Genomic DNA, 25591 nt, shown 5'->3' on the forward strand with positions numbered 1-25591 from the left:
TCGCCCGCCTGACCCCGATGTGATTTGAACACATAGCCTTCTGATCTGGAGTCAGACGCGCTGCCGTTGCGCCACGAGGCCAGCCGGCAGGCCCTGCAGCTCTTGGTGCTGCGAGGGCGGGCAGCGGGGCCGGGAAGGAGCCGCGGCGGAAAAAGAAGGGGCTGCATTGGCCGTGAATCGAACACGGGCCTCCCGCGTGGCGGGCGAGAATTCTACCACTGAACCACCAATGCCTTGCTGGGAGGAACCGGCCTTCGAGCGGAGCCTGTGCTCTCGGCCGTGCGGCCACCTGCCAGGGCCCGAGGCGGCGGCGGCCTGCCAGCCAAAGGGGGCCTCTCCGGCAGGCCCCTCAGTGGCCGTGTCGGGCCCTGGGTTTCTGTAGTGTAGTGGTTATCACGTTCGCTTCACACGCGAAAGGTCCCTGGTTCGAAACCAGGCAGAAACAGGCCTCCTTTTGCCGTGGGGCCTGGAAAAACGCAGGCTTGCACAAGTGGGCAGCTGCTCGCCGCCTGGGCGTGCGCTCGTGCCCTCTCGCTCGCTGCTCTGGGCCTACGGCAGCCTTTTGTCCGCCGTTCTCTTCGGTGCTGCTGGGAGAAAGAAGCCCGGGCGGGCAGCACCCTCGGTCCTGGCGCCGGCCCCCCCCCCCCGCGCCTCACCTGGAGGCGTGGGCCAGTGGCGCAACGGATAACGCGCCTGACTACGGATCAGGAGATTGCAGGTTCGACTCCTGCCTGGCTTGTGGTGACGGCACCTTCCGGGATGCGGGTGCTTTTTTTTTTTCTTTCCCTTTCCCTTTCCCTTTCCTCCCCTTCTTTGTTCTCCTTCCCCCGGCGGCCAGGAAAAGCGCGTGCCCCACGGGGCCAAGAGGAACACTGGCCGCGGCTTTCAGCGCCGCTCCATTGCCGTGACCGGGCCTCCTCGCCCGCCAAACTTTTCGCCCGCCTGACCCCGATGTGATTTGAACACATAGCCTTCTGATCTGGAGTCAGACGCGCTGCCGTTGCGCCACGAGGCCAGCCGGCAGGCCCTGCAGCTCTTGGTGCTGCGAGGGCGGGCAGCGGGGCCGGGAAGGAGCCGCGGCGGAAAAAGAAGGGGCTGCATTGGCCGTGAATCGAACACGGGCCTCCCGCGTGGCGGGCGAGAATTCTACCACTGAACCACCAATGCCTTGCTGGGAGGAACCGGCCTTCGAGCGGAGCCTGTGCTCTCGGCCGTGCGGCCACCTGCCAGGGCCCGAGGCGGCGGCGGCCTGCCAGCCAAAGGGGGCCTCTCCGGCAGGCCCCTCAGTGGCCGTGTCGGGCCCTGGGTTTCTGTAGTGTAGTGGTTATCACGTTCGCTTCACACGCGAAAGGTCCCTGGTTCGAAACCAGGCAGAAACAGGCCTCCTTTTGCCGTGGGGCCTGGAAAAACGCAGGCTTGCACAAGTGGGCAGCTGCTCGCCGCCTGGGCGTGCGCTCGTGCCCTCTCGCTCGCTGCTCTGGGCCTACGGCAGCCTTTTGTCCGCCGTTCTCTTCGGTGCTGCTGGGAGAAAGAAGCCCGGGCGGGCAGCACCCTCGGTCCTGGCGCCGGCCCCCCCCCCCCGCGCCTCACCTGGAGGCGTGGGCCAGTGGCGCAACGGATAACGCGCCTGACTACGGATCAGGAGATTGCAGGTTCGACTCCTGCCTGGCTTGTGGTGACGGCACCTTCCGGGATGCGGGTGCTTTTTTTTTTTCTTTCCCTTTCCCTTTCCCTTTCCTCCCCTTCTTTGTTCTCCTTCCCCCGGCGGCCAGGAAAAGCGCGTGCCCCACGGGGCCAAGAGGAACACTGGCCGCGGCTTTCAGCGCCGCTCCATTGCCGTGACCGGGCCTCCTCGCCCGCCAAACTTTTCGCCCGCCTGACCCCGATGTGATTTGAACACATAGCCTTCTGATCTGGAGTCAGACGCGCTGCCGTTGCGCCACGAGGCCAGCCGGCAGGCCCTGCAGCTCTTGGTGCTGCGAGGGCGGGCAGCGGGGCCGGGAAGGAGCCGCGGCGGAAAAAGAAGGGGCTGCATTGGCCGTGAATCGAACACGGGCCTCCCGCGTGGCGGGCGAGAATTCTACCACTGAACCACCAATGCCTTGCTGGGAGGAACCGGCCTTCGAGCGGAGCCTGTGCTCTCGGCCGTGCGGCCACCTGCCAGGGCCCGAGGCGGCGGTGGCCTGCCAGCCAAAGGGGGCCTCTCCGGCAGGCCCCTCAGTGGCCGTGTCGGGCCCTGGGTTTCTGTAGTGTAGTGGTTATCACGTTCGCTTCACACGCGAAAGGTCCCTGGTTCGAAACCAGGCAGAAACAGGCCTCCTTTTGCCGTGGGGCCTGGAAAAACGCAGGCTTGCACAAGTGGGCAGCTGCTCGCCGCCTGGGCGTGCGCTCGTGCCCTCTCGCTCGCTGCTCTGGGCCTACGGCAGCCTTTTGTCCGCCGTTCTCTTCGGTGCTGCTGGGAGAAAGAAGCCCGGGCGGGCAGCACCCTCGGTCCTGGCGCCGGCCCCCCCCCCCCGCGCCTCACCTGGAGGCGTGGGCCAGTGGCGCAACGGATAACGCGCCTGACTACGGATCAGGAGATTGCAGGTTCGACTCCTGCCTGGCTTGTGGTGACGGCACCTTCCGGGATGCGGGTGCTTTTTTTTTTTCTTTCCCTTTCCCTTTCCCTTTCCTCCCCTTCTTTGTTCTCCTTCCCCCGGCGGCCAGGAAAAGCGCGTGCCCCACGGGGCCAAGAGGAACACTGGCCGCGGCTTTCAGCGCCGCTCCATTGCCGTGACCGGGCCTCCTCGCCCGCCAAACTTTTCGCCCGCCTGACCCCGATGTGATTTGAACACATAGCCTTCTGATCTGGAGTCAGACGCGCTGCCGTTGCGCCACGAGGCCAGCCGGCAGGCCCTGCAGCTCTTGGTGCTGCGAGGGCGGGCAGCGGGGCCGGGAAGGAGCCGCGGCGGAAAAAGAAGGGGCTGCATTGGCCGTGAATCGAACACGGGCCTCCCGCGTGGCGGGCGAGAATTCTACCACTGAACCACCAATGCCTTGCTGGGAGGAACCGGCCTTCGAGCGGAGCCTGTGCTCTCGGCCGTGCGGCCACCTGCCAGGGCCCGAGGCGGCGGCGGCCTGCCAGCCAAAGGGGGCCTCTCCGGCAGGCCCCTCAGTGGCCGTGTCGGGCCCTGGGTTTCTGTAGTGTAGTGGTTATCACGTTCGCTTCACACGCGAAAGGTCCCTGGTTCGAAACCAGGCAGAAACAGGCCTCCTTTTGCCGTGGGGCCTGGAAAAACGCAGGCTTGCACAAGTGGGCAGCTGCTCGCCGCCTGGGCGTGCGCTCGTGCCCTCTCGCTCGCTGCTCTGGGCCTACGGCAGCCTTTTGTCCGCCGTTCTCTTCGGTGCTGCTGGGAGAAAGAAGCCCGGGCGGGCAGCACCCTCGGTCCTGGCGCCGGCCCCCCCCCCCGCGCCTCACCTGGAGGCGTGGGCCAGTGGCGCAACGGATAACGCGCCTGACTACGGATCAGGAGATTGCAGGTTCGACTCCTGCCTGGCTTGTGGTGACGGCACCTTCCGGGATGCGGGTGCTTTTTTTTTTTCTTTCCCTTTCCCTTTCCCTTTCCTCCCCTTCTTTGTTCTCCTTCCCCCGGCGGCCAGGAAAAGCGCGTGCCCCACGGGGCCAAGAGGAACACTGGCCGCGGCTTTCAGCGCCGCTCCATTGCCGTGACCGGGCCTCCTCGCCCGCCAAACTTTTCGCCCGCCTGACCCCGATGTGATTTGAACACATAGCCTTCTGATCTGGAGTCAGACGCGCTGCCGTTGCGCCACGAGGCCAGCCGGCAGGCCCTGCAGCTCTTGGTGCTGCGAGGGCGGGCAGCGGGGCCGGGAAGGAGCCGCGGCGGAAAAAGAAGGGGCTGCATTGGCCGTGAATCGAACACGGGCCTCCCGCGTGGCGGGCGAGAATTCTACCACTGAACCACCAATGCCTTGCTGGGAGGAACCGGCCTTCGAGCGGAGCCTGTGCTCTCGGCCGTGCGGCCACCTGCCAGGGCCTGAGGCGGCGGCGGCCTGCCAGCCAAAGGGGGCCTCTCCGGCAGGCCCCTCAGTGGCCGTGTCGGGCCCTGGGTTTCTGTAGTGTAGTGGTTATCACGTTCGCTTCACACGCGAAAGGTCCCTGGTTCGAAACCAGGCAGAAACAGGCCTCCTTTTGCCGTGGGGCCTGGAAAAACGCAGGCTTGCACAAGTGGGCAGCTGCTCGCCGCCTGGGCGTGCGCTCGTGCCCTCTCGCTCGCTGCTCTGGGCCTACGGCAGCCTTTTGTCCGCCGTTCTCTTCGGTGCTGCTGGGAGAAAGAAGCCCGGGCGGGCAGCACCCTCGGTCCTGGCGCCGGCCCCCCCCCCCCGCGCCTCACCTGGAGGCGTGGGCCAGTGGCGCAACGGATAACGCGCCTGACTACGGATCAGGAGATTGCAGGTTCGACTCCTGCCTGGCTTGTGGTGACGGCACCTTCCGGGATGCGGGTGCTTTTTTTTTTTCTTTCCCTTTCCCTTTCCCTTTCCTCCCCTTCTTTGTTCTCCTTCCCCCGGCGGCCAGGAAAAGCGCGTGCCCCACGGGGCCAAGAGGAACACTGGCCGCGGCTTTCAGCGCCGCTCCATTGCCGTGACCGGGCCTCCTCGCCCGCCAAACTTTTCGCCCGCCTGACCCCGATGTGATTTGAACACATAGCCTTCTGATCTGGAGTCAGACGCGCTGCCGTTGCGCCACGAGGCCAGCCGGCAGGCCCTGCAGCTCTTGGTGCTGCGAGGGCGGGCAGCGGGGCCGGGAAGGAGCCGCGGCGGAAAAAGAAGGGGCTGCATTGGCCGTGAATCGAACACGGGCCTCCCGCGTGGCGGGCGAGAATTCTACCACTGAACCACCAATGCCTTGCTGGGAGGAACCGGCCTTCGAGCGGAGCCTGTGCTCTCGGCCGTGCGGCCACCTGCCAGGGCCCGAGGCGGCGGCGGCCTGCCAGCCAAAGGGGGCCTCTCCGGCAGGCCCCTCAGTGGCCGTGTCGGGCCCTGGGTTTCTGTAGTGTAGTGGTTATCACGTTCGCTTCACACGCGAAAGGTCCCTGGTTCGAAACCAGGCAGAAACAGGCCTCCTTTTGCCGTGGGGCCTGGAAAAACGCAGGCTTGCACAAGTGGGCAGCTGCTCGCCGCCTGGGCGTGCGCTCGTGCCCTCTCGCTCGCTGCTCTGGGCCTACGGCAGCCTTTTGTCCGCCGTTCTCTTCGGTGCTGCTGGGAGAAAGAAGCCCGGGCGGGCAGCACCCTCGGTCCTGGCGCCGGCCCCCCCCCCCCGCGCCTCACCTGGAGGCGTGGGCCAGTGGCGCAACGGATAACGCGCCTGACTACGGATCAGGAGATTGCAGGTTCGACTCCTGCCTGGCTTGTGGTGACGGCACCTTCCGGGATGCGGGTGCTTTTTTTTTTTCTTTCCCTTTCCCTTTCCCTTTCCTCCCCTTCTTTGTTCTCCTTCCCCCGGCGGCCAGGAAAAGCGCGTGCCCCACGGGGCCAAGAGGAACACTGGCCGCGGCTTTCAGCGCCGCTCCATTGCCGTGACCGGGCCTCCTCGCCCGCCAAACTTTTCGCCCGCCTGACCCCAATGTGATTTGAACACATAGCCTTCTGATCTGGAGTCAGACGCGCTGCCGTTGCGCCACGAGGCCAGCCGGCAGGCCCTGCAGCTCTTGGTGCTGCGAGGGCGGGCAGCGGGGCCGGGAAGGAGCCGCGGCGGAAAAAGAAGGGGCTGCATTGGCCGTGAATCGAACACGGGCCTCCCGCGTGGCGGGCGAGAATTCTACCACTGAACCACCAATGCCTTGCTGGGAGGAACCGGCCTTCGAGCGGAGCCTGTGCTCTCGGCCGTGCGGCCACCTGCCAGGGCCCGAGGCGGCGGCGGCCTGCCAGCCAAAGGGGGCCTCTCCGGCAGGCCCCTCAGTGGCCGTGTCGGGCCCTGGGTTTCTGAAGTGTAGTGGTTATCACGTTCGCTTCACACGCGAAAGGTCCCTGGTTCGAAACCAGGCAGAAACAGGCCTCCTTTTGCCGTGGGGCCTGGAAAAACGCAGGCTTGCACAAGTGGGCAGCTGCTCGCCGCCTGGGCGTGCGCTCGTGCCCTCTCGCTCGCTGCTCTGGGCCTACGGCAGCCTTTTGTCCGCCGTTCTCTTCGGTGCTGCTGGGAGAAAGAAGCCCGGGCGGGCAGCACCCTCGGTCCTGGCGCCGGCCCCCCCCCCCCGCGCCTCACCTGGAGGCGTGGGCCAGTGGCGCAACGGATAACGCGCCTGACTACGGATCAGGAGATTGCAGGTTCGACTCCTGCCTGGCTTGTGGTGACGGCACCTTCCGGGATGCGGGTGCTTTTTTTTTTTCTTTCCCTTTCCCTTTCCCTTTCCTCCCCTTCTTTGTTCTCCTTCCCCCGGCGGCCAGGAAAAGCGCGTGCCCCACGGGGCCAAGAGGAACACTGGCCGCGGCTTTCAGCGCCGCTCCATTGCCGTGACCGGGCCTCCTCGCCCGCCAAACTTTTCGCCCGCCTGACCCCGATGTGATTTGAACACATAGCCTTCTGATCTGGAGTCAGACGCGCTGCCGTTGCGCCACGAGGCCAGCCGGCAGGCCCTGCAGCTCTTGGTGCTGCGAGGGCGGGCAGCGGGGCCGGGAAGGAGCCGCGGCGGAAAAAGAAGGGGCTGCATTGGCCGTGAATCGAACACGGGCCTCCCGCGTGGCGGGCGAGAATTCTACCACTGAACCACCAATGCCTTGCTGGGAGGAACCGGCCTTCGAGCGGAGCCTGTGCTCTCGGCCGTGCGGCCACCTGCCAGGGCCCGAGGCGGCGGCGGCCTGCCAGCCAAAGGGGGCCTCTCCGGCAGGCCCCTCAGTGGCCGTGTCGGGCCCTGGGTTTCTGTAGTGTAGTGGTTATCACGTTCGCTTCACACGCGAAAGGTCCCTGGTTCGAAACCAGGCAGAAACAGGCCTCCTTTTGCCGTGGGGCCTGGAAAAACGCAGGCTTGCACAAGTGGGCAGCTGCTCGCCGCCTGGGCGTGCGCTCGTGCCCTCTCGCTCGCTGCTCTGGGCCTACGGCAGCCTTTTGTCCGCCGTTCTCTTCGGTGCTGCTGGGAGAAAGAAGCCCGGGCGGGCAGCACCCTCGGTCCTGGCGCCGGCCCCCCCCCCCCGCGCCTCACCTGGAGGCGTGGGCCAGTGGCGCAACGGATAACGCGCCTGACTACGGATCAGGAGATTGCAGGTTCGACTCCTGCCTGGCTTGTGGTGACGGCACCTTCCGGGATGCGGGTGCTTTTTTTTTTTCTTTCCCTTTCCCTTTCCCTTTCCTCCCCTTCTTTGTTCTCCTTCCCCCGGCGGCCAGGAAAAGCGCGTGCCCCACGGGGCCAAGAGGAACACTGGCCGCGGCTTTCAGCGCCGCTCCATTGCCGTGACCGGGCCTCCTCGCCCGCCAAACTTTTCGCCCGCCTGACCCCGATGTGATTTGAACACATAGCCTTCTGATCTGGAGTCAGACGCGCTGCCGTTGCGCCACGAGGCCAGCCGGCAGGCCCTGCAGCTCTTGGTGCTGCGAGGGCGGGCAGCGGGGCCGGGAAGGAGCCGCGGCGGAAAAAGAAGGGGCTGCATTGGCCGTGAATCGAACACGGGCCTCCCGCGTGGCGGGCGAGAATTCTACCACTGAACCACCAATGCCTTGCTGGGAGGAGCCGGCCTTCGAGCGGAGCCTGTGCTCTCGGCCGTGCGGCCACCTGCCAGGGCCCGAGGCGGCGGCGGCCTGCCAGCCAAAGGGGGCCTCTCCGGCAGGCCCCTCAGTGGCCGTGTCGGGCCCTGGGTTTCTGTAGTGTAGTGGTTATCACGTTCGCTTCACACGCGAAAGGTCCCTGGTTCGAAACCAGGCAGAAACAGGCCTCCTTTTGCCGTGGGGCCTGGAAAAACGCAGGCTTGCACAAGTGGGCAGCTGCTCGCCGCCTGGGCGTGCGCTCGTGCCCTCTCGCTCGCTGCTCTGGGCCTACGGCAGCCTTTTGTCCGCCGTTCTCTTCGGTGCTGCTGGGAGAAAGAAGCCCGGGCGGGCAGCACCCTCGGTCCTGGCGCCGGCCCCCCCCCCCCGCGCCTCACCTGGAGGCGTGGGCCAGTGGCGCAACGGATAACGCGCCTGACTACGGATCAGGAGATTGCAGGTTCGACTCCTGCCTGGCTTGTGGTGACGGCACCTTCCGGGATGCGGGTGCTTTTTTTTTTTCTTTCCCTTTCCCTTTCCCTTTCCTCCCCTTCTTTGTTCTCCTTCCCCCGGCGGCCAGGAAAAGCGCGTGCCCCACGGGGCCAAGAGGAACACTGGCCGCGGCTTTCAGCGCCGCTCCATTGCCGTGACCGGGCCTCCTCGCCCGCCAAACTTTTCGCCCGCCTGACCCCGATGTGATTTGAACACATAGCCTTCTGATCTGGAGTCAGACGCGCTGCCGTTGCGCCACGAGGCCAGCCGGCAGGCCCTGCAGCTCTTGGTGCTGCGAGGGCGGGCAGCGGGGCCGGGAAGGAGCCGCGGCGGAAAAAGAAGGGGCTGCATTGGCCGTGAATCGAACACGGGCCTCCCGCGTGGCGGGCGAGAATTCTACCACTGAACCACCAATGCCTTGCTGGGAGGAACCGGCCTTCGAGCGGAGCCTGTGCTCTCGGCCGTGCGGCCACCTGCCAGGGCCCGAGGCGGCGGCGGCCTGCCAGCCAAAGGGGGCCTCTCCGGCAGGCCCCTCAGTGGCCGTGTCGGGCCCTGGGTTTCTGTAGTGTAGTGGTTATCACGTTCGCTTCACACGCGAAAGGTCCCTGGTTCGAAACCAGGCAGAAACAGGCCTCCTTTTGCCGTGGGGCCTGGAAAAACGCAGGCTTGCACAAGTGGGCAGCTGCTCGCCGCCTGGGCGTGCGCTCGTGCCCTCTCGCTCGCTGCTCTGGGCCTACGGCAGCCTTTTGTCCGCCGTTCTCTTCGGTGCTGCTGGGAGAAAGAAGCCCGGGCGGGCAGCACCCTCGGTCCTGGCGCCGGCCCCCCCCCCCCGCGCCTCACCTGGAGGCGTGGGCCAGTGGCGCAACGGATAACGCGCCTGACTACGGATCAGGAGATTGCAGGTTCGACTCCTGCCTGGCTTGTGGTGACGGCACCTTCCGGGATGCGGGTGCTTTTTTTTTTTCTTTCCCTTTCCCTTTCCCTTTCCTCCCCTTCTTTGTTCTCCTTCCCCCGGCGGCCAGGAAAAGCGCGTGCCCCACGGGGCCAAGAGGAACACTGGCCGCGGCTTTCAGCGCCGCTCCATTGCCGTGACCGGGCCTCCTCGCCCGCCAAACTTTTCGCCCGCCTGACCCCGATGTGATTTGAACACATAGCCTTCTGATCTGGAGTCAGACGCGCTGCCGTTGCGCCACGAGGCCAGCCGGCAGGCCCTGCAGCTCTTGGTGCTGCGAGGGCGGGCAGCGGGGCCGGGAAGGAGCCGCGGCGGAAAAAGAAGGGGCTGCATTGGCCGTGAATCGAACACGGGCCTCCCGCGTGGCGGGCGAGAATTCTACCACTGAACCACCAATGCCTTGCTGGGAGGAACCGGCCTTCGAGCGGAGCCTGTGCTCTCGGCCGTGCGGCCACCTGCCAGGGCCCGAGGCGGCGGCGGCCTGCCAGCCAAAGGGGGCCTCTCCGGCAGGCCCCTCAGTGGCCGTGTCGGGCCCTGGGTTTCTGTAGTGTAGTGGTTATCACGTTCGCTTCACACGCGAAAGGTCCCTGGTTCGAAACCAGGCAGAAACAGGCCTCCTTTTGCCGTGGGGCCTGGAAAAACGCAGGCTTGCACAAGTGGGCAGCTGCTCGCCGCCTGGGCGTGCGCTCGTGCCCTCTCGCTCGCTGCTCTGGGCCTACGGCAGCCTTTTGTCCGCCGTTCTCTTCGGTGCTGCTGGGAGAAAGAAGCCCGGGCGGGCAGCACCCTCGGTCCTGGCGCCGGCCCCCCCCCCCCGCGCCTCACCTGGAGGCGTGGGCCAGTGGCGCAACGGATAACGCGCCTGACTACGGATCAGGAGATTGCAGGTTCGACTCCTGCCTGGCTTGTGGTGACGGCACCTTCCGGGATGCGGGTGCTTTTTTTTTTTCTTTCCCTTTCCCTTTCCCTTTCCTCCCCTTCTTTGTTCTCCTTCCCCCGGCGGCCAGGAAAAGCGCGTGCCCCACGGGGCCAAGAGGAACACTGGCCGCGGCTTTCAGCGCCGCTCCATTGCCGTGACCGGGCCTCCTCGCCCGCCAAACTTTTCGCCCGCCTGACCCCGATGTGATTTGAACACATAGCCTTCTGATCTGGAGTCAGACGCGCTGCCGTTGCGCCACGAGGCCAGCCGGCAGGCCCTGCAGCTCTTGGTGCTGCGAGGGCGGGCAGCGGGGCCGGGAAGGAGCCGCGGCGGAAAAAGAAGGGGCTGCATTGGCCGTGAATCGAACACGGGCCTCCCGCGTGGCGGGCGAGAATTCTACCACTGAACCACCAATGCCTTGCTGGGAGGAACCGGCCTTCGAGCGGAGCCTGTGCTCTCGGCCGTGCGGCCACCTGCCAGGGCCCGAGGCGGCGGCGGCCTGCCAGCCAAAGGGGGCCTCTCCGGCAGGCCCCTCAGTGGCCGTGTCGGGCCCTGGGTTTCTGTAGTGTAGTGGTTATCACGTTCGCTTCACACGCGAAAGGTCCCTGGTTCGAAACCAGGCAGAAACAGGCCTCCTTTTGCCGTGGGGCCTGGAAAAACGCAGGCTTGCACAAGTGGGCAGCTGCTCGCCGCCTGGGCGTGCGCTCGTGCCCTCTCGCTCGCTGCTCTGGGCCTACGGCAGCCTTTTGTCCGCCGTTCTCTTCGGTGCTGCTGGGAGAAAGAAGCCCGGGCGGGCAGCACCCTCGGTCCTGGCGCCGGCCCCCCCCCCCCGCGCCTCACCTGGAGGCGTGGGCCAGTGGCGCAACGGATAACGCGCCTGACTACGGATCAGGAGATTGCAGGTTCGACTCCTGCCTGGCTTGTGGTGACGGCACCTTCCGGGATGCGGGTGCTTTTTTTTTTTCTTTCCCTTTCCCTTTCCCTTTCCTCCCCTTCTTTGTTCTCCTTCCCCCGGCGGCCAGGAAAAGCGCGTGCCCCACGGGGCCAAGAGGAACACTGGCCGCGGCTTTCAGCGCCGCTCCATTGCCGTGACCGGGCCTCCTCGCCCGCCAAACTTTTCGCCCGCCTGACCCCGATGTGATTTGAACACATAGCCTTCTGATCTGGAGTCAGACGCGCTGCCGTTGCGCCACGAGGCCAGCCGGCAGGCCCTGCAGCTCTTGGTGCTGCGAGGGCGGGCAGCGGGGCCGGGAAGGAGCCGCGGCGGAAAAAGAAGGGGCTGCATTGGCCGTGAATCGAACACGGGCCTCCCGCGTGGCGGGCGAGAATTCTACCACTGAACCACCAATGCCTTGCTGGGAGGAACCGGCCTTCGAGCGGAGCCTGTGCTCTCGGCCGTGCGGCCACCTGCCAGGGCCCGAGGCGGCGGCGGCCTGCCAGCCAAAGGGGGCCTCTCCGGCAGGCCCCTCAGTGGCCGTGTCGGGCCCTGGGTTTCTGTAGTGTAGTGGTTATCACGTTCGCTTCACACGCGAAAGGTCCCTGGTTCGAAACCAGGCAGAAACAGGCCTCCTTTTGCCGTGGGGCCTGGAAAAACGCAGGCTTGCACAAGTGGGCAGCTGCTCGCCGCCTGGGCGTGCGCTCGTGCCCTCTCGCTCGCTGCTCTGGGCCTACGGCAGCCTTTTGTCCGCCGTTCTCTTCGGTGCTGCTGGGAGAAAGAAGCCCGGGCGGGCAGCACCCTCGGTCCTGGCGCCGGCCCCCCCCCCCGCGCCTCACCTGGAGGCGTGGGCCAGTGGCGCAACGGATAACGCGCCTGACTACGGATCAGGAGATTGCAGGTTCGACTCCTGCCTGGCTTGTGGTGACGGCACCTTCCGGGATGCGGGTGCTTTTTTTTTTTCTTTCCCTTTCCCTTTCCCTTTCCTCCCCTTCTTTGTTCTCCTTCCCCCGGCGGCCAGGAAAAGCGCGTGCCCCACGGGGCCAAGAGGAACACTGGCCGCGGCTTTCAGCGCCGCTCCATTGCCGTGACCGGGCCTCCTCGCCCGCCAAACTTTTCGCCCGCCTGACCCCGATGTGATTTGAACACATAGCCTTCTGATCTGGAGTCAGACGCGCTGCCGTTGCGCCACGAGGCCAGCCGGCAGGCCCTGCAGCTCTTGGTGCTGCGAGGGCGGGCAGCGGGGCCGGGAAGGAGCCGCGGCGGAAAAAGAAGGGGCTGCATTGGCCGTGAATCGAACACGGGCCTCCCGCGTGGCGGGCGAGAATTCTACCACTGAACCACCAATGCCTTGCTGGGAGGAACCGGCCTTCGAGCGGAGCCTGTGCTCTCGGCCGTGCGGCCACCTGCCAGGGCCCGAGGCGGCGGCGGCCTGCCAGCCAAAGGGGGCCTCTCCGGCAGGCCCCTCAGTGGCCGTGTCGGGCCCTGGGTTTCTGTAGTGTAGTGGTTATCACGTTCGCTTCACACGCGAAAGGTCCCTGGTTCGAAACCAGGCAGAAACAGGCCTCCTTTTGCCGTGGGGCCTGGAAAAACGCAGGCTTGCACAAGTGGGCAGCTGCTCGCCGCCTGGGCGTGCGCTCGTGCCCTCTCGCTCGCTGCTCTGGGCCTACGGCAGCCTTTTGTCCGCCGTTCTCTTCGGTGCTGCTGGGAGAAAGAAGCCCGGGCGGGCAGCACCCTCGGTCCTGGCGCCGGCCCCCCCCCCCCGCGCCTCACCTGGAGGCGTGGGCCAGTGGCGCAACGGATAACGCGCCTGACTACGGATCAGGAGATTGCAGGTTCGACTCCTGCCTGGCTTGTGGTGACGGCACCTTCCGGGATGCGGGTGCTTTTTTTTTTTCTTTCCCTTTCCCTTTCCCTTTCCTCCCCTTCTTTGTTCTCCTTCCCCCGGCGGCCAGGAAAAGCGCGTGCCCCACGGGGCCAAGAGGAACACTGGCCGCGGCTTTCAGCGCCGCTCCATTGCCGTGACCGGGCCTCCTCGCCCGCCAAACTTTTCGCCCGCCTGACCCCGATGTGATTTGAACACATAGCCTTCTGATCTGGAGTCAGACGCGCTGCCGTTGCGCCACGAGGCCAGCCGGCAGGCCCTGCAGCTCTTGGTGCTGCGAGGGCGGGCAGCGGGGCCGGGAAGGAGCCGCGGCGGAAAAAGAAGGGGCTGCATTGGCCGTGAATCGAACACGGGCCTCCCGCGTGGCGGGCGAGAATTCTACCACTGAACCACCAATGCCTTGCTGGGAGGAACCGGCCTTCGAGCGGAGCCTGTGCTCTCGGCCGTGCGGCCACCTGCCAGGGCCCGAGGCGGCGGCGGCCTGCCAGCCAAAGGGGGCCTCTCCGGCAGGCCCCTCAGTGGCCGTGTCGGGCCCTGGGTTTCTGTAGTGTAGTGGTTATCACGTTCGCTTCACACGCGAAAGGTCCCTGGTTCGAAACCAGGCAGAAACAGGCCTCCTTTTGCCGTGGGGCCTGGAAAAACGCAGGCTTGCACAAGTGGGCAGCTGCTCGCCGCCTGGGCGTGCGCTCGTGCCCTCTCGCTCGCTGCTCTGGGCCTACGGCAGCCTTTTGTCCGCCGTTCTCTTCGGTGCTGCTGGGAGAAAGAAGCCCGGGCGGGCAGCACCCTCGGTCCTGGCGCCGGCCCCCCCCCCGCGCCTCACCTGGAGGCGTGGGCCAGTGGCGCAACGGATAACGCGCCTGACTACGGATCAGGAGATTGCAGGTTCGACTCCTGCCTGGCTTGTGGTGACGGCACCTTCCGGGATGCGGGTGCTTTTTTTTTTTCTTTCCCTTTCCCTTTCCCTTTCCTCCCCTTCTTTGTTCTCCTTCCCCCGGCGGCCAGGAAAAGCGCGTGCCCCACGGGGCCAAGAGGAACACTGGCCGCGGCTTTCAGCGCCGCTCCATTGCCGTGACCGGGCCTCCTCGCCCGCCAAACTTTTCGCCCGCCTGACCCCGATGTGATTTGAACACATAGCCTTCTGATCTGGAGTCAGACGCGCTGCCGTTGCGCCACGAGGCCAGCCGGCAGGCCCTGCAGCTCTTGGTGCTGCGAGGGCGGGCAGCGGGGCCGGGAAGGAGCCGCGGCGGAAAAAGAAGGGGCTGCATTGGCCGTGAATCGAACACGGGCCTCCCGCGTGGCGGGCAAGAATTCTACCACTGAACCACCAATGCCTTGCTGGGAGGAACCGGCCTTCGAGCGGAGCCTGTGCTCTCGGCCGTGCGGCCACCTGCCAGGGCCCGAGGCGGCGGCGGCCTGCCAGCCAAAGGGGGCCTCTCCGGCAGGCCCCTCAGTGGCCGTGTCGGGCCCTGGGTTTCTGTAGTGTAGTGGTTATCACGTTCGCTTCACACGCGAAAGGTCCCTGGTTCGAAACCAGGCAGAAACAGGCCTCCTTTTGCCGTGGGGCCTGGAAAAACGCAGGCTTGCACAAGTGGGCAGCTGCTCGCCGCCTGGGCGTGCGCTCGTGCCCTCTCGCTCGCTGCTCTGGGCCTACGGCAGCCTTTTGTCCGCCGTTCTCTTCGGTGCTGCTGGGAGAAAGAAGCCCGGGCGGGCAGCACCCTCGGTCCTGGCGCCGGCCCCCCCCCCGCGCCTCACCTGGAGGCGTGGGCCAGTGGCGCAACGGATAACGCGCCTGACTACGGATCAGGAGATTGCAGGTTCGACTCCTGCCTGGCTTGTGGTGACGGCACCTTCCGGGATGCGGGTGCTTTTTTTTTTTCTTTCCCTTTCCCTTTCCCTTTCCTCCCCTTCTTTGTTCTCCTTCCCCCGGCGGCCAGGAAAAGCGCGTGCCCCACGGGGCCAAGAGGAACACTGGCCGCGGCTTTCAGCGCCGCTCCATTGCCGTGACCGGGCCTCCTCGCCCGCCAAACTTTTCGCCCGCCTGACCCCGATGTGATTTGAACACATAGCCTTCTGATCTGGAGTCAGACGCGCTGCCGTTGCGCCACGAGGCCAGCCGGCAGGCCCTGCAGCTCTTGGTGCTGCGAGGGCGGGCAGCGGGGCCGGGAAGGAGCCGCGGCGGAAAAAGAAGGGGCTACATTGGCCGTGAATCGAACACGGGCCTCCCGCGTGGCGGGCGAGAATTCTACCACTGAACCACCAATGCCTTGCTGGGAGGAACCGGCCTTCGAGCGGAGCCTGTGCTCTCGGCCGTGCGGCCACCTGCCAGGGCCCGAGGCGGCGGCGGCCTGCCAGCCAAAGGGGGCCTCTCCGGCAGGCCCCTCAGTGGCCGTGTCGGGCCCTGGGTTTCTGTAGTGTAGTGGTTATCACGTTCGCTTCACACGCGAAAGGTCCCTGGTTCGAAACCAGGCAGAAACAGGCCTCCTTTTGCCGTGGGGCCTGGAAAAACGCAGGCTTGCACAAGTGGGCAGCTGCTCGCCGCCTGGGCGTGCGCTCGTGCCCTCTCGCTCGCTGCTCTGGGCCTACGGCAGCCTTTTGTCCGCCGTTCTCTTCGGTGCTGCTGGGAGAAAGAAGCCCGGGCGGGCAGCACCCTCGGTCCTGGCGCCGGCCCCCCCCCCCGCGCCTCACCTGGAGGCGTGGGCCAGTGGCGCAACGGATAACGCGCCTGACTACGGATCAGGAGATTGCAGGTTCGACTCCTGCCTGGCTTGTGGTGACGGCACCTTCCGGGATGCGGGTGCTTTTTTTTTTTCTTTCCCTTTCCCTTTCCCTTTCCCTTTCCTCCCCTTCTTTGTTCTCCTTCCCCCGGCGGCCAGGAAAAGCGCGTGCCCCACGGGGCCAAGAGGAACACTGGCCGCGGCTTTCAGCGCCGCTCCATTGCCGTGACCGGGCCTCCTCGCCCGCCAAACTTTTCGCCCGCCTGACCCCGATGTGATTTGAACACATAGCCTTCTGATCTGGAGTCAGACGCGCTGCCGTTGCGCCACGAGGCCAGCCGGCAGGCCCTGCAGCTCTTGGTGCTGCGAGGGCGGGCAGCGGGGCCGGGAAGGAGCCGCGGCGGAAAAAGAAGGGGCTGCATTGGCCGTGAATCGAACACGGGCCTCCCACGTGGCGGGCGAGAATTCTACCACTGAACCACCAATGCCTTGCTGGGAGGAACCGGCCTTCGAGCGGAGCCTGTGCTCTCGGCCGTGCGGCCACCTGCCAGGGCCCGAGGCGGCGGCGGCCTGCCAGCCAAAGGGGGCCTCTCCGGCAGGCCCCTCAGTGGCCGTGTCGGGCCCTGGGTTTCTGTAGTGTAGTGGTTATCATGTTCGCTTCACACGCGAAAGGTCCCTGGTTCGAAACCAGGCAGAAACAGGCCTCCTTTTGCCGTGGGGCCTGGAAAAACGCAGGCTTGCACAAGTGGGCAGCTGCTCGCCGCCTGGGCGTGCGCTCGTGCCCTCTCGCTCGCTGCTCTGGGCCTACGGCAGCCTTTTGTCCGCCGTTCTCTTCGGTGCTGCTGGGAGAAAGAAGCCCGGGCGGGCAGCACCCTCGGTCCTGGCGCCGGCCCCCCCCCCCGCGCCTCACCTGGAGGCGTGGGCCAGTGGCGCAACGGATAACGCGCCTGACTACGGATCAGGAGATTGCAGGTTCGACTCCTGCCTGGCTTGTGGTGACGGCACCTTCCGGGATGCGGGTGCTTTTTTTTTTTCTTTCCCTTTCCCTTTCCCTTTCCTCCCCTTCTTTGTTCTCCTTCCCCCGGCGGCCAGGAAAAGCGCGTGCCCCACGGGGCCAAGAGGAACACTGGCCGCGGCTTTCAGCGCCGCTCCATTGCCGTGACCGGGCCTCCTCGCCCGCCAAACTTTTCGCCCGCCTGACCCCGATGTGATTTGAACACATAGCCTTCTGATCTGGAGTCAGACGCGCTGCCGTTGCGCCACGAGGCCAGCCGGCAGGCCCTGCAGCTCTTGGTGCTGCGAGGGCGGGCAGCGGGGCCGGGAAGGAGCCGCGGCGGAAAAAGAAGGGGCTGCATTGGCCGTGAATCGAACACGGGCCTCCCGCGTGGCGGGCGAGAATTCTACCACTGAACCACCAATGCCTTGCTGGGAGGAACCGGCCTTCGAGCGGAGCCTGTGCTCTCGGCCGTGCGGCCACCTGCCAGGGCCCGAGGCGGCGGCGGCCTGCCAGCCAAAGGGGGCCTCTCCGGCAGGCCCCTCAGTGGCCGTGTCGGGCCCTGGGTTTCTGTAGTGTAGTGGTTATCACGTTCGCTTCACACGCGAAAGGTCCCTGGTTCGAAACCAGGCAGAAACAGGCCTCCTTTTGCCGTGGGGCCTGGAAAAACGCAGGCTTGCACAAGTGGGCAGCTGCTCGCCGCCTGGGCGTGCGCTCGTGCCCTCTCGCTCGCTGCTCTGGGCCTACGGCAGCCTTTTGTCCGCCGTTCTCTTCGGTGCTGCTGGGAGAAAGAAGCCCGGGCGGGCAGCACCCTCGGTCCTGGCGCCGGCCCCCCCCCCCGCGCCTCACCTGGAGGCGTGGGCCAGTGGCGCAACGGATAACGCGCCTGACTACGGATCAGGAGATTGCAGGTTCGACTCCTGCCTGGCTTGTGGTGACGGCACCTTCCGGGATGCGGGTGCTTTTTTTTTTTCTTTCCCTTTCCCTTTCCCTTTCCTCCCCTTCTTTGTTCTCCTTCCCCCGGCGGCCAGGAAAAGCGCGTGCCCCACGGGGCCAAGAGGAACACTGGCCGCGGCTTTCAGCGCCGCTCCATTGCCGTGACCGGGCCTCCTCGCCCGCCAAACTTTTCGCCCGCCTGACCCCGATGTGATTTGAACACATAGCCTTCTGATCTGGAGTCAGACGCGCTGCCGTTGCGCCACGAGGCCAGCCGGCAGGCCCTGCAGCTCTTGGTGCTGCGAGGGCGGGCAGCGGGGCCGGGAAGGAGCCGCGGCGGAAAAAGAAGGGGCTGCATTGGCCGTGAATCGAACACGGGCCTCCCGCGTGGCGGGCGAGAATTCTACCACTGAACCACCAATGCCTTGCTGGGAGGAACCGGCCTTCGAGCGGAGCCTGTGCTCTCGGCCGTGCGGCCACCTGCCAGGGCCCGAGGCGGCGGCGGCCTGCCAGCCAAAGGGGGCCTCTCCGGCAGGCCCCTCAGTGGCCGTGTCGGGCCCTGGGTTTCTGTAGTGTAGTGGTTATCACGTTCGCTTCACACGCGAAAGGTCCCTGGTTCGAAACCAGGCAGAAACAGGCCTCCTTTTGCCGTGGGGCCTGGAAAAACGCAGGCTTGCACAAGTGGGCAGCTGCTCGCCGCCTGGGCGTGCGCTCGTGCCCTCTCGCTCGCTGCTCTGGGCCTACGGCAGCCTTTTGTCCGCCGTTCTCTTCGGTGCTGCTGGGAGAAAGAAGCCCGGGCGGGCAGCACCCTCGGTCCTGGCGCCGGCCCCCCCCCCCGCGCCTCACCTGGAGGCGTGGGCCAGTGGCGCAACGGATAACGCGCCTGACTACGGATCAGGAGATTGCAGGTTCGACTCCTGCCTGGCTTGTGGTGACGGCACCTTCCGGGATGCGGGTGCTTTTTTTTTTTCTTTCCCTTTCCCTTTCCCTTTCCTCCCCTTCTTTGTTCTCCTTCCCCCGGCGGCCAGGAAAAGCGCGTGCCCCACGGGGCAAAGAGGAACACTGGCCGCGGCTTTCAGCACCGCTCCATTGCCGTGACCGGGCCTCCTCGCCCGCCAAACTTTTCGCCCGCCTGACCCCGATGTGATTTGAACACATAGCCTTCTGATCTGGAGTCAGACGCGCTGCCGTTGCGCCACGAGGCCAGCCGGCAGGCCCTGCAGCTCTTGGTGCTGCGAGGGCGGGCAGCGGGGCCGGGAAGGAGCCGCGGCGGAAAAAGAAGGGGCTGCATTGGCCGTGAATCGAACACGGGCCTCCCGCGTGGCGGGCGAGAATTCTACCACTGAACCACCAATGCCTTGCTGGGAGGAACCGGCCTTCGAGCGGAGCCTGTGCTCTCGGCCGTGCGGCCACCTGCCAGGGCCCGAGGCGGCGGCGGCCTGCCAGCCAAAGGGGGCCTCTCCGGCAGGCCCCTCAGTGGCCGTGTCGGGCCCTGGGTTTCTGTAGTGTAGTGGTTATCACGTTCGCTTCACACGCGAAAGGTCCCTGGTTCGAAACCAGGCAGAAACAGGCCTCCTTTTGCCGTGGGGCCTGGAAAAACGCAGGCTTGCACAAGTGGGCAGCTGCTCGCCGCCTGGGCGTGCGCTCGTGCCCTCTCGCTCGCTGCTCTGGGCCTACGGCAGCCTTTTGTCCGCCGTTCTCTTCGGTGCTGCTGGGAGAAAGAAGCCCGGGCGGGCAGCACCCTCGGTCCTGGCGCCGGCCCCCCCCCCCGCGCCTCACCTGGAGGCGTGGGCCAGTGGCGCAACGGATAACGCGCCTGACTACGGATCAGGAGATTGCAGGTTCGACTCCTGCCTGGCTTGTGGTGACGGCACCTTCCGGGATGCGGGTGCTTTTTTTTTTTCTTTCCCTTTCCCTTTCCCTTTCCTCCCCTTCTTTGTTCTCCTTCCCCCGGCGGCCAGGAAAAGCGCGTGCCCCACGGGGCCAAGAGGAACACTGGCCGCGGCTTTCAGCGCCGCTCCATTGCCGTGACCGGGCCTCCTCGCCCGCCAAACTTTTCGCCCGCCTGACCCCGATGTGATTTGAACACATAGCCTTCTGATCTGGAGTCAGACGCGCTGCCGTTGCGCCACGAGGCCAGCCGGCAGGCCCTGCAGCTCTTGGTGCTGCGAGGGCGGGCAGCGGGGCCGGGAAGGAGCCGCGGCGGAAAAAGAAGGGGCTGCATTGGCCGTGAATCGAACACGGGCCTCCCGCGTGGCGGGCGAGAATTCTACCACTGAACCACCAATGCCTTGCTGGGAGGAACCGGCCTTCGAGCGGAGCCTGTGCTCTCGGCCGTGCGGCCACCTGCCAGGGCCCGAGGCGGCGGCGGCCTGCCAGCCAAAGGGGGCCTCTCCGGCAGGCCCCTCAGTGGCCGTGTCGGGCCCTGGGTTTCTGTAGTGTAGTGGTTATCACGTTCGCTTCACACGCGAAAGGTCCCTGGTTCGAAACCAGGCAGAAACAGGCCTCCTTTTGCCGTGGGGCCTGGAAAAACGCAGGCTTGCACAAGTGGGCAGCTGCTCGCCGCCTGGGCGTGCGCTCGTGCCCTCTCGCTCGCTGCTCTGGGCCTACGGCAGCCTTTTGTCCGCCGTTCTCTTCGGTGCTGCTGGGAGAAAGAAGCCCGGGCGGGCAGCACCCTCGGTCCTGGCGCCGGCCCCCCCCCCCCGCGCCTCACCTGGAGGCGTGGGCCAGTGGCGCAACGGATAACGCGCCTGACTACGGATCAGGAGATTGCAGGTTCGACTCCTGCCTGGCTTGTGGTGACGGCACCTTCCGGGATGCGGGTGCTTTTTTTTTTTCTTTCCCTTTCCCTTTCCCTTTCCTCCCCTTCTTTGTTCTCCTTCCCCCGGCGGCCAGGAAAAGCGCGTGCCCCACGGGGCCAAGAGGAACACTGGCCGCGGCTTTCAGCGCCGCTCCATTGCCGTGACCGGGCCTCCTCGCCCGCCAAACTTTTCGCCCGCCTGACCCCGATGTGATTTGAACACATAGCCTTCTGATCTGGAGTCAGACGCGCTGCCGTTGCGCCACGAGGCCAGCCGGCAGGCCCTGCAGCTCTTGGTGCTGCGAGGGCGGGCAGCGGGGCCGGGAAGGAGCCGCGGCGGAAAAAGAAGGGGCTGCATTGGCCGTGAATCGAACACGGGCCTCCCGCGTGGCGGGCGAGAATTCTACCACTGAACCACCAATGCCTTGCTGGGAGGAACCGGCCTTCGAGCGGAGCCTGTGCTCTCGGCCGTGCGGCCACCTGCCAGGGCCCGAGGCGGCGGCGGCCTGCCAGCCAAAGGGGGCCTCTCCGGCAGGCCCCTCAATGGCTGTGTCGGGCCCTGGGTTTCTGTAGTGTAGTGGTTATCACGTTCGCTTCACACGCGAAAGGTCCCTGGTTCGAAACCAGGCAGAAACAGGCCTCCTTTTGCCGTGGGGCCTGGAAAAACGCAGGCTTGCACAAGTGGGCAGCTGCTCGCCGCCTGGGCGTGCGCTCGTGCCCTCTCGCTCGCTGCTCTGGGCCTACGGCAGCCTTTTGTCCGCCGTTCTCTTCGGTGCTGCTGGGAGAAAGAAGCCCGGGCGGGCAGCACCCTCGGTCCTGGCGCCGGCCCCCCCCCCCGCGCCTCACCTGGAGGCGTGGGCCAGTGGCGCAACGGATAACGCGCCTGACTACGGATCAGGAGATTGCAGGTTCGACTCCTGCCTGGCTTGTGGTGACGGCACCTTCCGGGATGCGGGTGCTTTTTTTTTTTCTTTCCCTTTCCCTTTCCCTTTCCTCCCCTTCTTTGTTCTCCTTCCCCCGGCGGCCAGGAAAAGCGCGTGCCCCACGGGGCCAAGAGGAACACTGGCCGCGGCTTTCAGCGCCGCTCCATTGCCGTGACCGGGCCTCCTCGCCCGCCAAACTTTTCGCCCGCCTGACCCCGATGTGATTTGAACACATAGCCTTCTGATCTGGAGTCAGACGCGCTGCCGTTGCGCCACGAGGCCAGCCGGCAGGCCCTGCAGCTCTTGGTGCTGCGAGGGCGGGCAGCGGGGCCGGGAAGGAGCCGCGGCGGAAAAAGAAGGGGCTGCATTGGCCGTGAATCGAACACGGGCCTCCCGCGTGGCGGGCGAGAATTCTACCACTGAACCACCAATGCCTTGCTGGGAGGAACCGGCCTTCGAGCGGAGCCTGTGCTCTCGGCCGTGCGGCCACCTGCCAGGGCCCGAGGCGGCGGCGGCCTGCCAGCCAAAGGGGGCCTCTCCGGCAGGCCCCTCAGTGGCCGTGTCGGGCCCTGGGTTTCTGTAGTGTAGTGGTTATCACGTTCGCTTCACACGCGAAAGGTCCCTGGTTCGAAACCAGGCAGAAACAGGCCTCCTTTTGCCGTGGGGCCTGGAAAAACGCAGGCTTGCACAAGTGGGCAGCTGCTCGCCGCCTGGGCGTGCGCTCGTGCCCTCTCGCTCGCTGCTCTGGGCCTACGGCAGCCTTTTGTCCGCCGTTCTCTTCGGTGCTGCTGGGAGAAAGAAGCCCGGGCGGGCAGCACCCTCGGTCCTGGCGCCGGCCCCCCCCCCCCCGCGCCTCACCTGGAGGCGTGGGCCAGTGGCGCAACGGATAACGCGCCTGACTACGGATCAGGAGATTGCAGGTTCGACTCCTGCCTGGCTTGTGGTGACGGCACCTTCCGGGATGCAGGTGCTTTTTTTTTTTCTTTCCCTTTCCCTTTCCCTTTCCTCCCCTTCTTTGTTCTCCTTCCCCCGGCGGCCAGGAAAAGCGCGTGCCCCACGGGGCCAAGAGGAACACTGGCCGCGGCTTTCAGCGCCGCTCCATTGCCGTGACCGGGCCTCCTCGCCCGCCAAACTTTTCGCCCGCCTGACCCCGATGTGATTTGAACACATAGCCTTCTGATCTGGAGTCAGACGCGCTGCCGTTGCGCCACGAGGCCAGCCGGCAGGCCCTGCAGCTCTTGGTGCTGCGAGGGCGGGCAGCGGGGCCGGGAAGGAGCCGCGGCGGAAAAAGAAGGGGCTGCATTGGCCGTGAATCGAACACGGGCCTCCCGCGTGGCGGGCGAGAATTCTACCACTGAACCACCAATGCCTTGCTGGGAGGAACCGGCCTTCGAGCGGAGCCTGTGCTCTCGGCCGTGCGGCCACCTGCCAGGGCCCGAGGCGGCGGCGGCCTGCCAGCCAAAGGGGGCCTCTCCGGCAGGCCCCTCAGTGGCCGTGTCGGGCCCTGGGTTTCTGTAGTGTAGTGGTTATCACGTTCGCTTCATACGCGAAAGGTCCCTGGTTCGAAACCAGGCAGAAACAGGCCTCCTTTTGCCGTGGGGCCTGGAAAAACGCAGGCTTGCACAAGTGGGCAGCTGCTCGCCGCCTGGGCGTGCGCTCGTGCCCTCTCGCTCGCTGCTCTGGGCCTACGGCAGCCTTTTGTCCGCCGTTCTCTTCGGTGCTGCTGGGAGAAAGAAGCCCGGGCGGGCAGCACCCTCGGTCCTGGCGCCGGCCCCCCCCCCCCCGCGCCTCACCTGGAGGCGTGGGCCAGTGGCGCAACGGATAACGCGCCTGACTACGGATCAGGAGATTGCAGGTTCGACTCCTGCCTGGCTTGTGGTGACGGCACCTTCCGGGATGCGGGTGCTTTTTTTTTTTCTTTCCCTTTCCCTTTCCCTTTCCTCCCCTTCTTTGTTCTCCTTCCCCCGGCGGCCAGGAAAAGCGCGTGCCCCACGGGGCCAAGAGGAACACTGGCCGCGGCTTTCAGCGCCGCTCCATTGCCGTGACCGGGCCTCCTCGCCCGCCAAACTTTTCGCCCGCCTGACCCCGATGTGATTTGAACACATAGCCTTCTGATCTGGAGTCAGACGCGCTGCCGTTGCGCCACGAGGCCAGCCGGCAGGCCCTGCAGCTCTTGGTGCTGCGAGGGCGGGCAGCGGGGCCGGGAAGGAGCCGCGGCGGAAAAAGAAGGGGCTGCATTGGCCGTGAATCGAACACGGGCCTCCCGCGTGGCGGGCGAGAATTCTACCACTGAACCACCAATGCCTTGCTGGGAGGAACCGGCCTTCGAGCGGAGCCTGTGCTCTCGGCCGTGCGGCCACCTGCCAGGGCCCGAGGCGGCGGCGGCCTGCCAGCCAAAGGGGGCCTCTCCGGCAGGCCCCTCAGTGGCCGTGTCGGGCCCTGGGTTTCTGTAGTGTAGTGGTTATCACGTTCGCTTCACACGCGAAAGGTCCCTGGTTCGAAACCAGGCAGAAACAGGCCTCCTTTTGCCGTGGGGCCTGGAAAAACGCAGGCTTGCACAAGTGGGCAGCTGCTCGCCGCCTGGGCGTGCGCTCGTGCCCTCTCGCTCGCTGCTCTGGGCCTACGGCAGCCTTTTGTCCGCCGTTCTCTTCGGTGCTGCTGGGAGAAAGAAGCCCGGGCGGGCAGCACCCTCGGTCCTGGCGCCGGCCCCCCCCCCCGCGCCTCACCTGGAGGCGTGGGCCAGTGGCGCAACGGATAACGCGCCTGACTACGGATCAGGAGATTGCAGGTTCGACTCCTGCCTGGCTTGTGGTGACGGCACCTTCCGGGATGCGGGTGCTTTTTTTTTTTCTTTCCCTTTCCCTTTCCCTTTCCTCCCCTTCTTTGTTCTCCTTCCCCCGGCGGCCAGGAAAAGCGCGTGCCCCACGGGGCCAAGAGGAACACTGGCCGCGGCTTTCAGCGCCGCTCCATTGCCGTGACCGGGCCTCCTCGCCCGCCAAACTTTTCGCCCGCCTGACCCCGATGTGATTTGAACACATAGCCTTCTGATCTGGAGTCAGACGCGCTGCCGTTGCGCCACGAGGCCAGCCGGCAGGCCCTGCAGCTCTTGGTGCTGCGAGGGCGGGCAGCGGGGCCGGGAAGGAGCCGCGGCGGAAAAAGAAGGGGCTGCATTGGCCGTGAATCGAACATGGGCCTCCCGCGTGGCGGGCGAGAATTCTACCACTGAACCACCAATGCCTTGCTGGGAGGAACCGGCCTTCGAGCGGAGCCTGTGCTCTCGGCCGTGCGGCCACCTGCCAGGGCCCGAGGCGGCGGCGGCCTGCCAGCCAAAGGGGGCCTCTCCGGCAGGCCCCTCAGTGGCCGTGTCGGGCCCTGGGTTTCTGTAGTGTAGTGGTTATCACGTTCGCTTCACACGCGAAAGGTCCCTGGTTCGAAACCAGGCAGAAACAGGCCTCCTTTTGCCGTGGGGCCTGGAAAAACGCAGGCTTGCACAAGTGGGCAGCTGCTCGCCGCCTGGGCGTGCGCTCGTGCCCTCTCGCTCGCTGCTCTGGGCCTACGGCAGCCTTTTGTCCGCCGTTCTCTTCGGTGCTGCTGGGAGAAAGAAGCCCGGGCGGGCAGCACCCTCGGTCCTGGCGCCGGCCCCCCCCCCCCGCGCCTCACCTGGAGGCGTGGGCCAGTGGCGCAACGGATAACGCGCCTGACTACGGATCAGGAGATTGCAGGTTCGACTCCTGCCTGGCTTGTGGTGACGGCACCTTCCGGGATGCGGGTGCTTTTTTTTTTTTTTTTTCTTTCCCTTTCCCTTTCCCTTTCCCTTTCCTCCCCTTCTTTGTTCTCCTTCCCCCGGCGGCCAGGAAAAGCGCGTGCCCCACGGGGCCAAGAGGAACACTGGCCGCGGCTTTCAGCGCCGCTCCATTGCCGTGACCGGGCCTCCTCGCCCGCCAAACTTTTCGCCCGCCTGACCCCGATGTGATTTGAACACATAGCCTTCTGATCTGGAGTCAGACGGGCTGCCGTTGCGCCACGAGGCCAGCCGGCAGGCCCTGCAGCTCTTGGTGCTGCGAGGGCGGGCAGCGGGGCCGGGAAGGAGCCGCGGCGGAAAAAGAAGGGGCTGCATTGGCCGTGAATCGAACACGGGCCTCCCGCGTGGCGGGCGAGAATTCTACCACTGAACCACCAATGCCTTGCTGGGAGGAACCGGCCTTCGAGCGGAGCCTGTGCTCTCGGCCGTGCGGCCACCTGCCAGGGCCCGAGGCGGCGGCGGCCTGCCAGCCAAAGGGGGCCTCTCCGGCAGGCCCCTCAGTGGCCGTGTCGGG

At 66.0% G+C, this 25591-nt stretch overlaps 51 non-coding genes across 51 annotated transcripts; 1 reads left to right on the top strand and 50 right to left on the bottom strand.

The window, feature by feature from the left end:
• Nucleotides 1–9: 9 nt before the first annotated feature.
• Nucleotides 10–81, bottom strand: TRNAW-CCA (transfer RNA tryptophan (anticodon CCA)). The gene has a single exon. It is a non-coding gene; the product is annotated as a tRNA-Trp (tRNA).
• An 81-nt stretch (nt 82–162) lies between these two features.
• On the bottom strand, nt 163–233 carry TRNAG-GCC (transfer RNA glycine (anticodon GCC)). Its single transcript has one exon. It is a non-coding gene; the product is annotated as a tRNA-Gly (tRNA).
• Nucleotides 234–943: 710 nt separating this feature from the next.
• On the bottom strand, nt 944–1015 carry TRNAW-CCA (transfer RNA tryptophan (anticodon CCA)). The gene has a single exon. It is a non-coding gene; the product is annotated as a tRNA-Trp (tRNA).
• An 81-nt stretch (nt 1016–1096) lies between these two features.
• Nucleotides 1097–1167, bottom strand: TRNAG-GCC (transfer RNA glycine (anticodon GCC)). Its single transcript has one exon. It is a non-coding gene; the product is annotated as a tRNA-Gly (tRNA).
• Nucleotides 1168–1877: 710 nt separating this feature from the next.
• On the bottom strand, nt 1878–1949 carry TRNAW-CCA (transfer RNA tryptophan (anticodon CCA)). The gene has a single exon. It is a non-coding gene; the product is annotated as a tRNA-Trp (tRNA).
• Nucleotides 1950–2030: 81 nt separating this feature from the next.
• TRNAG-GCC (transfer RNA glycine (anticodon GCC)) lies at nt 2031–2101 on the bottom strand. Its single transcript has one exon. It is a non-coding gene; the product is annotated as a tRNA-Gly (tRNA).
• Nucleotides 2102–2811: 710 nt separating this feature from the next.
• Nucleotides 2812–2883, bottom strand: TRNAW-CCA (transfer RNA tryptophan (anticodon CCA)). Its single transcript has one exon. It is a non-coding gene; the product is annotated as a tRNA-Trp (tRNA).
• An 81-nt stretch (nt 2884–2964) lies between these two features.
• TRNAG-GCC (transfer RNA glycine (anticodon GCC)) lies at nt 2965–3035 on the bottom strand. The gene has a single exon. It is a non-coding gene; the product is annotated as a tRNA-Gly (tRNA).
• Nucleotides 3036–3744: 709 nt separating this feature from the next.
• On the bottom strand, nt 3745–3816 carry TRNAW-CCA (transfer RNA tryptophan (anticodon CCA)). The gene has a single exon. It is a non-coding gene; the product is annotated as a tRNA-Trp (tRNA).
• An 81-nt stretch (nt 3817–3897) lies between these two features.
• On the bottom strand, nt 3898–3968 carry TRNAG-GCC (transfer RNA glycine (anticodon GCC)). The gene has a single exon. It is a non-coding gene; the product is annotated as a tRNA-Gly (tRNA).
• Nucleotides 3969–4678: 710 nt separating this feature from the next.
• On the bottom strand, nt 4679–4750 carry TRNAW-CCA (transfer RNA tryptophan (anticodon CCA)). The gene has a single exon. It is a non-coding gene; the product is annotated as a tRNA-Trp (tRNA).
• An 81-nt stretch (nt 4751–4831) lies between these two features.
• Nucleotides 4832–4902, bottom strand: TRNAG-GCC (transfer RNA glycine (anticodon GCC)). Its single transcript has one exon. It is a non-coding gene; the product is annotated as a tRNA-Gly (tRNA).
• Nucleotides 4903–5765: 863 nt separating this feature from the next.
• On the bottom strand, nt 5766–5836 carry TRNAG-GCC (transfer RNA glycine (anticodon GCC)). Its single transcript has one exon. It is a non-coding gene; the product is annotated as a tRNA-Gly (tRNA).
• A 710-nt stretch (nt 5837–6546) lies between these two features.
• On the bottom strand, nt 6547–6618 carry TRNAW-CCA (transfer RNA tryptophan (anticodon CCA)). Its single transcript has one exon. It is a non-coding gene; the product is annotated as a tRNA-Trp (tRNA).
• An 81-nt stretch (nt 6619–6699) lies between these two features.
• TRNAG-GCC (transfer RNA glycine (anticodon GCC)) lies at nt 6700–6770 on the bottom strand. The gene has a single exon. It is a non-coding gene; the product is annotated as a tRNA-Gly (tRNA).
• A 710-nt stretch (nt 6771–7480) lies between these two features.
• Nucleotides 7481–7552, bottom strand: TRNAW-CCA (transfer RNA tryptophan (anticodon CCA)). Its single transcript has one exon. It is a non-coding gene; the product is annotated as a tRNA-Trp (tRNA).
• An 81-nt stretch (nt 7553–7633) lies between these two features.
• On the bottom strand, nt 7634–7704 carry TRNAG-GCC (transfer RNA glycine (anticodon GCC)). The gene has a single exon. It is a non-coding gene; the product is annotated as a tRNA-Gly (tRNA).
• A 710-nt stretch (nt 7705–8414) lies between these two features.
• On the bottom strand, nt 8415–8486 carry TRNAW-CCA (transfer RNA tryptophan (anticodon CCA)). Its single transcript has one exon. It is a non-coding gene; the product is annotated as a tRNA-Trp (tRNA).
• An 81-nt stretch (nt 8487–8567) lies between these two features.
• On the bottom strand, nt 8568–8638 carry TRNAG-GCC (transfer RNA glycine (anticodon GCC)). Its single transcript has one exon. It is a non-coding gene; the product is annotated as a tRNA-Gly (tRNA).
• A 710-nt stretch (nt 8639–9348) lies between these two features.
• On the bottom strand, nt 9349–9420 carry TRNAW-CCA (transfer RNA tryptophan (anticodon CCA)). The gene has a single exon. It is a non-coding gene; the product is annotated as a tRNA-Trp (tRNA).
• An 81-nt stretch (nt 9421–9501) lies between these two features.
• Nucleotides 9502–9572, bottom strand: TRNAG-GCC (transfer RNA glycine (anticodon GCC)). Its single transcript has one exon. It is a non-coding gene; the product is annotated as a tRNA-Gly (tRNA).
• Nucleotides 9573–10282: 710 nt separating this feature from the next.
• On the bottom strand, nt 10283–10354 carry TRNAW-CCA (transfer RNA tryptophan (anticodon CCA)). The gene has a single exon. It is a non-coding gene; the product is annotated as a tRNA-Trp (tRNA).
• An 81-nt stretch (nt 10355–10435) lies between these two features.
• TRNAG-GCC (transfer RNA glycine (anticodon GCC)) lies at nt 10436–10506 on the bottom strand. The gene has a single exon. It is a non-coding gene; the product is annotated as a tRNA-Gly (tRNA).
• A 710-nt stretch (nt 10507–11216) lies between these two features.
• TRNAW-CCA (transfer RNA tryptophan (anticodon CCA)) lies at nt 11217–11288 on the bottom strand. Its single transcript has one exon. It is a non-coding gene; the product is annotated as a tRNA-Trp (tRNA).
• An 81-nt stretch (nt 11289–11369) lies between these two features.
• Nucleotides 11370–11440, bottom strand: TRNAG-GCC (transfer RNA glycine (anticodon GCC)). The gene has a single exon. It is a non-coding gene; the product is annotated as a tRNA-Gly (tRNA).
• A 709-nt stretch (nt 11441–12149) lies between these two features.
• Nucleotides 12150–12221, bottom strand: TRNAW-CCA (transfer RNA tryptophan (anticodon CCA)). Its single transcript has one exon. It is a non-coding gene; the product is annotated as a tRNA-Trp (tRNA).
• Nucleotides 12222–12302: 81 nt separating this feature from the next.
• On the bottom strand, nt 12303–12373 carry TRNAG-GCC (transfer RNA glycine (anticodon GCC)). Its single transcript has one exon. It is a non-coding gene; the product is annotated as a tRNA-Gly (tRNA).
• A 710-nt stretch (nt 12374–13083) lies between these two features.
• Nucleotides 13084–13155, bottom strand: TRNAW-CCA (transfer RNA tryptophan (anticodon CCA)). The gene has a single exon. It is a non-coding gene; the product is annotated as a tRNA-Trp (tRNA).
• An 81-nt stretch (nt 13156–13236) lies between these two features.
• TRNAG-GCC (transfer RNA glycine (anticodon GCC)) lies at nt 13237–13307 on the bottom strand. The gene has a single exon. It is a non-coding gene; the product is annotated as a tRNA-Gly (tRNA).
• A 708-nt stretch (nt 13308–14015) lies between these two features.
• TRNAW-CCA (transfer RNA tryptophan (anticodon CCA)) lies at nt 14016–14087 on the bottom strand. The gene has a single exon. It is a non-coding gene; the product is annotated as a tRNA-Trp (tRNA).
• An 860-nt stretch (nt 14088–14947) lies between these two features.
• Nucleotides 14948–15019, bottom strand: TRNAW-CCA (transfer RNA tryptophan (anticodon CCA)). The gene has a single exon. It is a non-coding gene; the product is annotated as a tRNA-Trp (tRNA).
• An 867-nt stretch (nt 15020–15886) lies between these two features.
• Nucleotides 15887–15958, bottom strand: TRNAW-CCA (transfer RNA tryptophan (anticodon CCA)). Its single transcript has one exon. It is a non-coding gene; the product is annotated as a tRNA-Trp (tRNA).
• An 861-nt stretch (nt 15959–16819) lies between these two features.
• TRNAW-CCA (transfer RNA tryptophan (anticodon CCA)) lies at nt 16820–16891 on the bottom strand. Its single transcript has one exon. It is a non-coding gene; the product is annotated as a tRNA-Trp (tRNA).
• An 81-nt stretch (nt 16892–16972) lies between these two features.
• Nucleotides 16973–17043, bottom strand: TRNAG-GCC (transfer RNA glycine (anticodon GCC)). The gene has a single exon. It is a non-coding gene; the product is annotated as a tRNA-Gly (tRNA).
• Nucleotides 17044–17752: 709 nt separating this feature from the next.
• On the bottom strand, nt 17753–17824 carry TRNAW-CCA (transfer RNA tryptophan (anticodon CCA)). Its single transcript has one exon. It is a non-coding gene; the product is annotated as a tRNA-Trp (tRNA).
• Nucleotides 17825–17905: 81 nt separating this feature from the next.
• On the bottom strand, nt 17906–17976 carry TRNAG-GCC (transfer RNA glycine (anticodon GCC)). Its single transcript has one exon. It is a non-coding gene; the product is annotated as a tRNA-Gly (tRNA).
• Nucleotides 17977–18685: 709 nt separating this feature from the next.
• On the bottom strand, nt 18686–18757 carry TRNAW-CCA (transfer RNA tryptophan (anticodon CCA)). Its single transcript has one exon. It is a non-coding gene; the product is annotated as a tRNA-Trp (tRNA).
• An 81-nt stretch (nt 18758–18838) lies between these two features.
• TRNAG-GCC (transfer RNA glycine (anticodon GCC)) lies at nt 18839–18909 on the bottom strand. Its single transcript has one exon. It is a non-coding gene; the product is annotated as a tRNA-Gly (tRNA).
• A 709-nt stretch (nt 18910–19618) lies between these two features.
• TRNAW-CCA (transfer RNA tryptophan (anticodon CCA)) lies at nt 19619–19690 on the bottom strand. Its single transcript has one exon. It is a non-coding gene; the product is annotated as a tRNA-Trp (tRNA).
• An 81-nt stretch (nt 19691–19771) lies between these two features.
• On the bottom strand, nt 19772–19842 carry TRNAG-GCC (transfer RNA glycine (anticodon GCC)). Its single transcript has one exon. It is a non-coding gene; the product is annotated as a tRNA-Gly (tRNA).
• A 710-nt stretch (nt 19843–20552) lies between these two features.
• Nucleotides 20553–20624, bottom strand: TRNAW-CCA (transfer RNA tryptophan (anticodon CCA)). Its single transcript has one exon. It is a non-coding gene; the product is annotated as a tRNA-Trp (tRNA).
• Nucleotides 20625–20705: 81 nt separating this feature from the next.
• TRNAG-GCC (transfer RNA glycine (anticodon GCC)) lies at nt 20706–20776 on the bottom strand. The gene has a single exon. It is a non-coding gene; the product is annotated as a tRNA-Gly (tRNA).
• A 709-nt stretch (nt 20777–21485) lies between these two features.
• TRNAW-CCA (transfer RNA tryptophan (anticodon CCA)) lies at nt 21486–21557 on the bottom strand. The gene has a single exon. It is a non-coding gene; the product is annotated as a tRNA-Trp (tRNA).
• Nucleotides 21558–21638: 81 nt separating this feature from the next.
• TRNAG-GCC (transfer RNA glycine (anticodon GCC)) lies at nt 21639–21709 on the bottom strand. The gene has a single exon. It is a non-coding gene; the product is annotated as a tRNA-Gly (tRNA).
• Nucleotides 21710–22420: 711 nt separating this feature from the next.
• TRNAW-CCA (transfer RNA tryptophan (anticodon CCA)) lies at nt 22421–22492 on the bottom strand. The gene has a single exon. It is a non-coding gene; the product is annotated as a tRNA-Trp (tRNA).
• Nucleotides 22493–22573: 81 nt separating this feature from the next.
• Nucleotides 22574–22644, bottom strand: TRNAG-GCC (transfer RNA glycine (anticodon GCC)). The gene has a single exon. It is a non-coding gene; the product is annotated as a tRNA-Gly (tRNA).
• Nucleotides 22645–22783: 139 nt separating this feature from the next.
• Nucleotides 22784–22856, top strand: TRNAM-CAU (transfer RNA methionine (anticodon CAU)). The gene has a single exon. It is a non-coding gene; the product is annotated as a tRNA-Met (tRNA).
• A 499-nt stretch (nt 22857–23355) lies between these two features.
• On the bottom strand, nt 23356–23427 carry TRNAW-CCA (transfer RNA tryptophan (anticodon CCA)). Its single transcript has one exon. It is a non-coding gene; the product is annotated as a tRNA-Trp (tRNA).
• Nucleotides 23428–23508: 81 nt separating this feature from the next.
• TRNAG-GCC (transfer RNA glycine (anticodon GCC)) lies at nt 23509–23579 on the bottom strand. The gene has a single exon. It is a non-coding gene; the product is annotated as a tRNA-Gly (tRNA).
• A 709-nt stretch (nt 23580–24288) lies between these two features.
• Nucleotides 24289–24360, bottom strand: TRNAW-CCA (transfer RNA tryptophan (anticodon CCA)). Its single transcript has one exon. It is a non-coding gene; the product is annotated as a tRNA-Trp (tRNA).
• A 1027-nt stretch (nt 24361–25387) lies between these two features.
• Nucleotides 25388–25458, bottom strand: TRNAG-GCC (transfer RNA glycine (anticodon GCC)). Its single transcript has one exon. It is a non-coding gene; the product is annotated as a tRNA-Gly (tRNA).
• Nucleotides 25459–25591: the final 133 nt, after the last annotated feature.

The sequence above is a fragment of the Pelodiscus sinensis genome, chromosome 3 (assembly GCF_049634645.1).
Source record: "Pelodiscus sinensis isolate JC-2024 chromosome 3, ASM4963464v1, whole genome shotgun sequence".
Lineage (NCBI taxonomy): Eukaryota > Metazoa > Chordata > Testudines > Trionychidae > Pelodiscus > Pelodiscus sinensis.